We start from the raw sequence: 8,028 nt of genomic DNA, 5'->3' as shown, positions 1-8,028 counted from the left end.
TAATAATGTTAGGTACTATCTCCACAAACACCTCTGAAACAGGAAGAAAATGCTATACCCATGGAAACAAACAAAACATTTCAAGGAAACTCCCTGCCTTGGCGCATGGTGCGGTTGGAGATCAGTCGGTTCATTGAGACACAGGGTTAATTTGTGTTAGAAAAATAAAAAGACGGTTCTAATTACAAATTTACAATCAAATAAAACATTTAATCCAGGGGTGTATTATTGGACTACATGGTAATGGCAATAGTAAAGTTGTTTATGCTAAATAATACAATATATTTTAGTTGATGCATGTGAGGAGAACGATCTGCCTAGAAATTCGTAAAAGACATAGACCTTAGTCCATTTAATTTAGAGAAATTACCCCCTACGTGGGTGTTTGACGCCGATTTTGCATTCTAAATTCTAATTCTACATTCTGAAATTGTTGGTGCAGATTCGGAGAATGTACAGGCCTAGAGAGCCACAATCTGAAAAATAGTAGCTCGGAGCTACTTTTGGATTCTCATTCTAAATTCTACAACAATTTTGATGATTGTTTTAACCTTCAACCCTTTGACAAACTACATAAATATCAAAGCATTTTATATTCTTGATGTATTTATACAGATACACATTCATTAGAACATATTCTCAAAGTTCGGTTCGGTTTACATATTCATTAATTAGAACATCATGTCCACATTCTTCTAAATCCTGATTCCTGAGAGGCCGGGCTAGCCCCTCTAGATTTGTTTATACCCTTCTATCGTGTTGACGACGATTACGTCAAGCCAACTAAATAGCATATATGGGGTTGGTCTGGCAGTCAATGTTTAAGATTAAGGGGTTTGTTTCTTTTAAAAACCTTAGATTCAAATAACTGTGCTATCAACCCTTACTTTAATTGAACCCGCGCTAGTGAGATTGGACTCTCCAAAATAAGCCGAGGTGCATGTAAAAATAAAACCAAGTCATAACATGAAGAAGAGTATTACCGAGTAGAAGTAATTAACCTAAAATAAGACTAATTTGCCATATGTCATAATCAACACAAGAGTGATTAGGGTGGAACTATTTTGTTTTCAGTGGCACGGCACATGTGAGATGTGGTGCTCAAAACTTGAACATGTGGATTCAAGGTGTGACTTTTTAGTCATTAAAAAACACGAAAACAATGCATATTAATTGCCTTAATGCATGTGATCAAGTAGCGTGAGAGAAACAAAAGTACTTGGGAAGAGGAGAGTGGCATGAGGTCTAAAAATCCCTCATGTTTTTTTGTTTTTGGACGCAAAATGAAATCCAGTGAGGCCTATCGGGCGACCTGAACCGATTAATACAGGTTTTTTTCTTGTCAATCGATAAAAGAAATTAAACTCGAGATGCTAAACACACGTTTAGCATAAAAGCTAACAAATAAACGGTTCGAATTGTGCAGTATTTCATTTGAACAATTTTCATAGAAGATAATTTTGGATTTCGCACAATCAAAAACTGCGTATGTGTATGCATGTGCGTGAGTACGTATATAAGCATGAAAACATCTTTTCGAAGCCATCTCAAACGATTAGAATTTGCGAGAGACATAAAAGTAAGAGCGAGAGCGTATGTCGATAATTGAGAGCGAGATCGATCGAAGGGTTCTATCGGAAGATCGTGAAAGTATGTAAGATGAGGAAAGGGACGTTGGAGTTGGGGGAAGCAGTGAAGGGAGAGAGAGAGAGAGAGAGAGGGGCCCACAAATTTTCTTAAGACAAAGCCAGCTGGTGGTGGTGGTGTCCTACCTCACATGGCCTTTTGTTTAAGAGTCTAATAATCCGGTGGACCAACACCACACCACACCACCTTCAGTTCACTTCTCCCAGTCAAGACTCAACACCCTAGATGGAGATGAATTGAGTGGGTCCTACATTTTCACAGAATTTCTGGCAGTCAATCAAGTTCCTCTTTTCATTAATCCAGCTCAGCTACTAACAACTCCTCCTAGTAATTAAGCTAACTTAATTGGCTTATTAGTATCTTGTCTTTATTCTAATTTTGTCTACGTTTGTTAGTTTCGTGTCAAATTATTGGTCTGTCCTGATGAAAGGAACCGGAAAAGTAAAAAATTATTATCAAAATTTCATTTTTTTGAATAAAGAAAAAAAATAAGCCAAGAAGATAGATTTTTTAATTTATTTTTGATTTTATTCAAAAAAAATTACATTTTGATCATAATTTTTTGTTTTTTCGATTACTCTGATCAAATATGTTGTTTGTTCTAACGTCTTGTCAAATTATTAACAACTAATTCATTTAAGAGCTTAAAGAAATAGAGTGGTTATTTTATCATTCATGTACAAAATAATTATGTAATATTATTAAACAATATTCGCAGTTACAATGTAGAATGACCAAAGAAAAGGCCCCATGCAACAAGTGATACTCTGAACCAAAAATTCTGCCACGTAGAATCGTCTCTGAGTTTTGGGCTTATAAAACTAATTAATGATGTTTTGTGATAGTTGTGAAAACAGATTTTAGCCTAAGTTATCCGTTGCATATTCTGCTTTAGATTACTGATTTTTTCGATTCTAGTAAAAGCAGATAAACTGATTTTAGTGGCTTACAACTGAGGAATTGTTATTTATTAGTTAACACCCATTTTAGAATTTGAAGTCTCTCCACCGAAAACGTAATGAATACATCCATTGGGAATTGTTATTTACTCAACTTCTACAACAAAACAATTTTGTTTGACTTTTGTCCTTATGGTATATCCTTGATGTACTATATCTACTTCCTCAGTATCCAAATGTTTGTTTGGGTTTTTTTTTTTTGGGTAAAGTTTGCCTATATTTAAATTAAAAGAATCTTTTCGGGTAGGGTACCTTAAGGTTTAGGCGCTTTCATAAGATTTAGGGTTCACTTTTTTATTATAGGATAGGGTACCCTAGGGTTTAGGTACTTTATAGGATTTTAAGGTGCATTTTTCTATTATAGGATTTTAGTAATTTAGACACTTTCATAGGTCTTAGCACTTTCATAGGGTACCTTAGGATTTAGGTTGTGTGGACTTGTGGCTTTACAAAACTATTAGGTGGATTTGTGGGCTTATGAAATGTCTATAGTGGACCTATTACTAAATCTCCCATTTTTAAATTGGTACAAAAAATTTACTTTACTTGTTTGTTTAAAAAATAATACGCGTGACTAAAAAAAAAAGAGAGGACAAATATTATAGTACCAACGAAAAAGCAATTACCTAAAGATACAGATTACATACACAAATATATAGAAGATCTTCTTGGATATGCTGTGTGGGCGATGCACAACACAATGTTGTGCACCATCTGAGTCGTCCGTTCAGCAATCCAACGGTCTAAATCTCATCTCAGCAATAAACGGCTCGGATGTTAAACAGTGGAGATGAGATTCTGACCATTGTATTGTCGAACGGACAGCTCGAATATGGTGCTCAACACGATGCTGTGCACCACCCGCAAAGCACCATCTCCTCTATTTGAATTTGGTCCGGATGAGGGTCTTGATCTTCCTTTCATCTTCTTCTAATCTAGTGTTTCATTTTAATGTTCTTATACTTTTATTTGTTGTTTATTAATTGCTAGTGGCCTGAAATGAAATGTTTTCTATTTTCAAAGGACCATTTAATTGTGCTTCGTCTTCTTCTCTCTCTCTCTCTCTCTCTCTCTCTCTCTCTCCATAGACAACAGTGCGAGGACCACTTCAATGAAAACTTTGGTTAAGTGGTCCAAACCATGCAAGGGCATTTGATCAATGGATGCAAAGTTTTTTCAATCAATTTCCAGCTCGATTAGTTTGGTGGAAAATCTTTTTTTGGGTTTGGTTTTTAATTGTAACGTGAGACAGTTGCATGTGCATTATGGTTTCGAGTCTCAATTCCTGTAAAATCATGAAGGTTTACCGACCTGATTAAAATTCGGCAACGACACATATGACATGCCAAAAATGGTGCTCCACTCATAATTCAAATTTGATGTCGAAATCTGCCACATCGCCCCTGTTCCGCTAAGGGAAATAAGTACTTATTTATTTTTTGAATTAAATGTGATGTACAGTGAGAGAATGACCTGTCCCGTAAAGCGGAAAATAAATACTTAAAAAATAAAAATCTTAACGGAACGGGACCTAAACATCAATCAATAAGATGAGCGTAAAACAATGGTCCAAATATAAGGTAGAGCCAAAACAACACTAGACTGATGCAGCATTAGAGCAAGTCCACTTGTGTGCCAGATCTCACGCCAAAGCCGAAGTTTAGCATTGAGAATGACAAAACCCTCTCTACTCTTGTGCCAAACCTAATGCCTAGTTTTAGCAATGCCATTCTTTGTGCCAGATTTGGCATCCAATTTGGCAATTGTCAAACTTGTCACGTCATCCAAGTCATTTAATTCGCGTTAAAAAAATAAGATGAGTTTAATTCAACGGTCTAGATTTTAAATCTTGCTAAAATTACACCAAATCGGTGTAGCGAGCGACATTGCTATTCTTTTCTTGGATTTTCGACACTATAGCAAGCCAAAAAATTAACTTTAACAATGCTATTTTGACAGTGAACTTACTCTTATGTTTCTTTTTTGGGCTCTTTGACAATGTAGCAAGTCATACATAGTTTCGGCAAAGTCATCTTGACACCAACGTGTGCACTGAGGAGTTCAGTACGCCCGTGGTCCATATATGTTCCATCACCAATAGTCCCTCAAGTACTCCAAACACAGTTAAACTCCTCAAATAACTTGAAGTCTCAGTCTCAGGAACAGAAATTCATGATTTCTTTCGGTTAGCCACTGGAACAGTTGGTTGATGCCTTTTCCCCCCGCCCCCCCCTCTTGTTGAGGTAGACTACAATTACAAGCTAAGCATAAAGCCACCAACAATTTTCTTCTGTTCTTCCCACTTCTTGATTCACAAGGAAGAACGTGAAAAGAGGATGAAAGCTGACTGAAAATTACTTAATTAATTTAACCTCCAAGTTTTCATTTTCTCAACCTAACTTCACAGTTTGATCCATTGCGTTTCGATTTTCAGGCCATCTTTCGCGTACCTCGACTAATTTTAGGACCTTAAATTTAACGATCGAGTAAGCCCTCCAATGGCCTCAAGACTTGAAAATATCTGACCTCTATGAAATTCGAACGTGTGACCTTGTAAATGACAAATACTAATTAGTTTTCTCATACTCACTTGACCAAACCCATTTAATTCCTGTTGGATCATCCTACCGTTAGATTGGATGCAAACCCTTTACCTAAGGGGACCCACTTAAGTTTCCTTGGGAAATGTATTTCTGTCCAACGTTGGTCATCATAGCCTCATAGGTGCTTTCTAATTTTGTACATTTGAATGAAAACAACTTGGCAACCTTTAAAAAAAAAAAAATGGCTCAAAATAATTAATGTTGTTGTGATAGTCTCAACTTACCAAACAATGTACATTTAATAATCCAAACCTAAGTGTCGGTAGAATTGCAACCTAATCACCCAATTAGAAGCTTCTAATTAACAGTTATGCTTTTTTTCTTTTTCGGGAATTCGCTGCATTGCATAAAAAAAAATAAAAATTAAGTGGTTAGTAGTGGTGGACGTGTGCTTAGGGTAGGGGGCGCCGTGGAAAAATTATTCATCAATGATCATGGCGTAACGTCATGTGGTAATCGATGAGTGTATTAGAGTTGGTAGATGCCGCGGGAGTATTCATGACTGCAGTTGGTATTTTAAGAAACAAAATAACACGCGGTGCATTGTGAATGGTGTGAAACAATGCTCCAAGAGCACTCAATGACGTCTCGATAACCTGTTTTCACAATCAGATCTCCCCTTATTTTGGGAAAGTTGGTGGCCGCCTGTGAAGGCAATCCTAGTGTATTGACACCACCTTTACAATACAAGCCTCAAAACCCAAATTTAACCAGAGCAAGAAGTGGGCTTTCTCCACTGCAAGATTTTCACAGTGGAACTTAATTAACTAGCCCCCAAAAGAACAGTTAATTAAACTATACTTTATTAGCCGGCGCGGGTGACCGACCAATCGATGATTTTCATTGCTCCTTAATTAATTAGCCCTTTTTTTTTTGGGTAAATTATTAATTAGCCTTTTCTTTTAGTAACAAAGTAAGGTTCTTTTCTTCACCGATCAAGTTTTCAATACAGCCACTTTCTTTCCTTTTTTAACCCCACCCCTTTCTAGCTAGTTGGCCACGAGACGTTTTACAGCTTTCGGGCCACCCCCAGATTCTTCCCAATCCAATGACTGTAAAAATCACAACCCCATCTGATTTACCAAACTAATTTCATGGCTTCTTCCTTTGTGATCACTTCATGATACGCAGATAGGCAACTCTCTGTATATCCGTCACTACTATTGCTCTCGGCACCACACAATTCTCTATAGGGAATTCCACCTAACCTTTATCGAGACCGAAATTTAGGCCCTACCCACGATTTCGAACGCTAAATAGTAAGTTTGGCCGCACCAATCGATAAATTCCAAATACTTATTACTGATCAAACTCACTGAAAGTAAACGAAGTTTATGTTAAAAATGGAGTAGCTTTTTTCCACCCAAGTTTTCAGAGAAGGAAAAGCTGCTGCTGCTGCACTGTGCAGCAGCTGTGCATACTTTATTTATTCCCCCACCCAAATTCACTCTAACCCTTTTTCTCCTTTCTGTTCTAACCCCATGTGGGAGCTCCACCTCACATGCTCTCTTCTCTTTTTACATTCACAACATTATTCTCTATCATAACCCAAGGGTTTTGCCAAGCGGGTACGAGAAAGCAAATAAATTTTTTGTACCTACTTCATGAGATATCATGCTCTACCCCCACGGAAGTTAAACATTTCAAACCTTGAGACCACTGGAAGGTTTGTCAGGCTGTTAAATTCAGGGCCGCGGAATAAGTTGGAGTGTGCGCAAGCTGGCTCGGACATTTGGTTATAAAAAAAAAAAAACATCATTCTCCATCATTCTTTTGCAGTCCCATTGCTCATCATCTGTCCCCTCCCATTGCATCAATCCCCCAAAACCCCTCCTTTCATAATTAACCAAATTCATAAACTAACTTGAACTGTGTTTAGGTCCAATTGCCGCATGCAGCTTTGCTAATCGTTGCAATGATTTGTTTTTCTCACAAGTACATTATTAAATTAAAACGTTATGGCTTATGGTTTGTGTGTGGGCCTCTTGCTTCCTGTCAAAATTGTGCTGTGCTTTTGGTTTTGTCTTCCATCATATGTTGTCTAATTTGGTTAAAAACTGGCAATGACTTTCGAGCTCGTCTTTCTTTCTCCAATCTCTATCTTTGCCTTGTTTGGGGCTCCAAGAAAGAAAAGCAGTGGACACCCATCACGTGCACCACTGCAAGAGGCCAGTACTAATAGGTGTGTCCCATTATCTATGTTTGCATAGAATCGACTATGGACGTTGGATGTGATTACGCATCTAAGTATCAGATTCATGGGGTATGGTGGTCGTAATTGGATGTGATTACGTGTCCAAGTATCAGATTCACGGGTCCATGAGCCAACGCAATCAGTATATTCGTTTTCTCTCAAGTGGTGAGAAACGGAAGCCATTTTTTCTTCTGTTTTCTGGTCGTGATCAGTGATCACTCTCCAGTGGAGCAAATGCAAAACCAGCTAGTAATTATGAAGAAAGTGGTGGGGGCTTTCATCAAAGAGGCCTTCAGGCCAGGGCCTGCCATATTCTGGGCCTAAAATGAATTTAGCCAGGGAAGTGTTAAAGTAATAATCATTCAAACCTCTTATAACTTCATCACATGCAGGGCTGGGCTTTATCAGAGAGGTTCTAAAGGCCAGGACTACCGTAATCTGGGCCTAAAATGAATTTAGGCCTAGGGGAGTGTTAAACAATATATCGCTTTAAGCTACGTTTAGATGCCCATTTTGATACCCGGAGTAACTCTATTCTGATGGTTATAATCTTTTGGAATTTAGGTGAAAGTTTTGTATGTAAGGGGGATACATTCCCTCTTCTCATGGAATACCTGTTAGAGGA

The sequence above is a fragment of the Rhododendron vialii genome, chromosome 6a (genome assembly GCF_030253575.1).
Source record: "Rhododendron vialii isolate Sample 1 chromosome 6a, ASM3025357v1".
Classification (NCBI taxonomy): Eukaryota; Viridiplantae; Streptophyta; class Magnoliopsida; order Ericales; family Ericaceae; genus Rhododendron; species Rhododendron vialii.
This window is presented reverse-complemented; position numbering follows the sequence as displayed.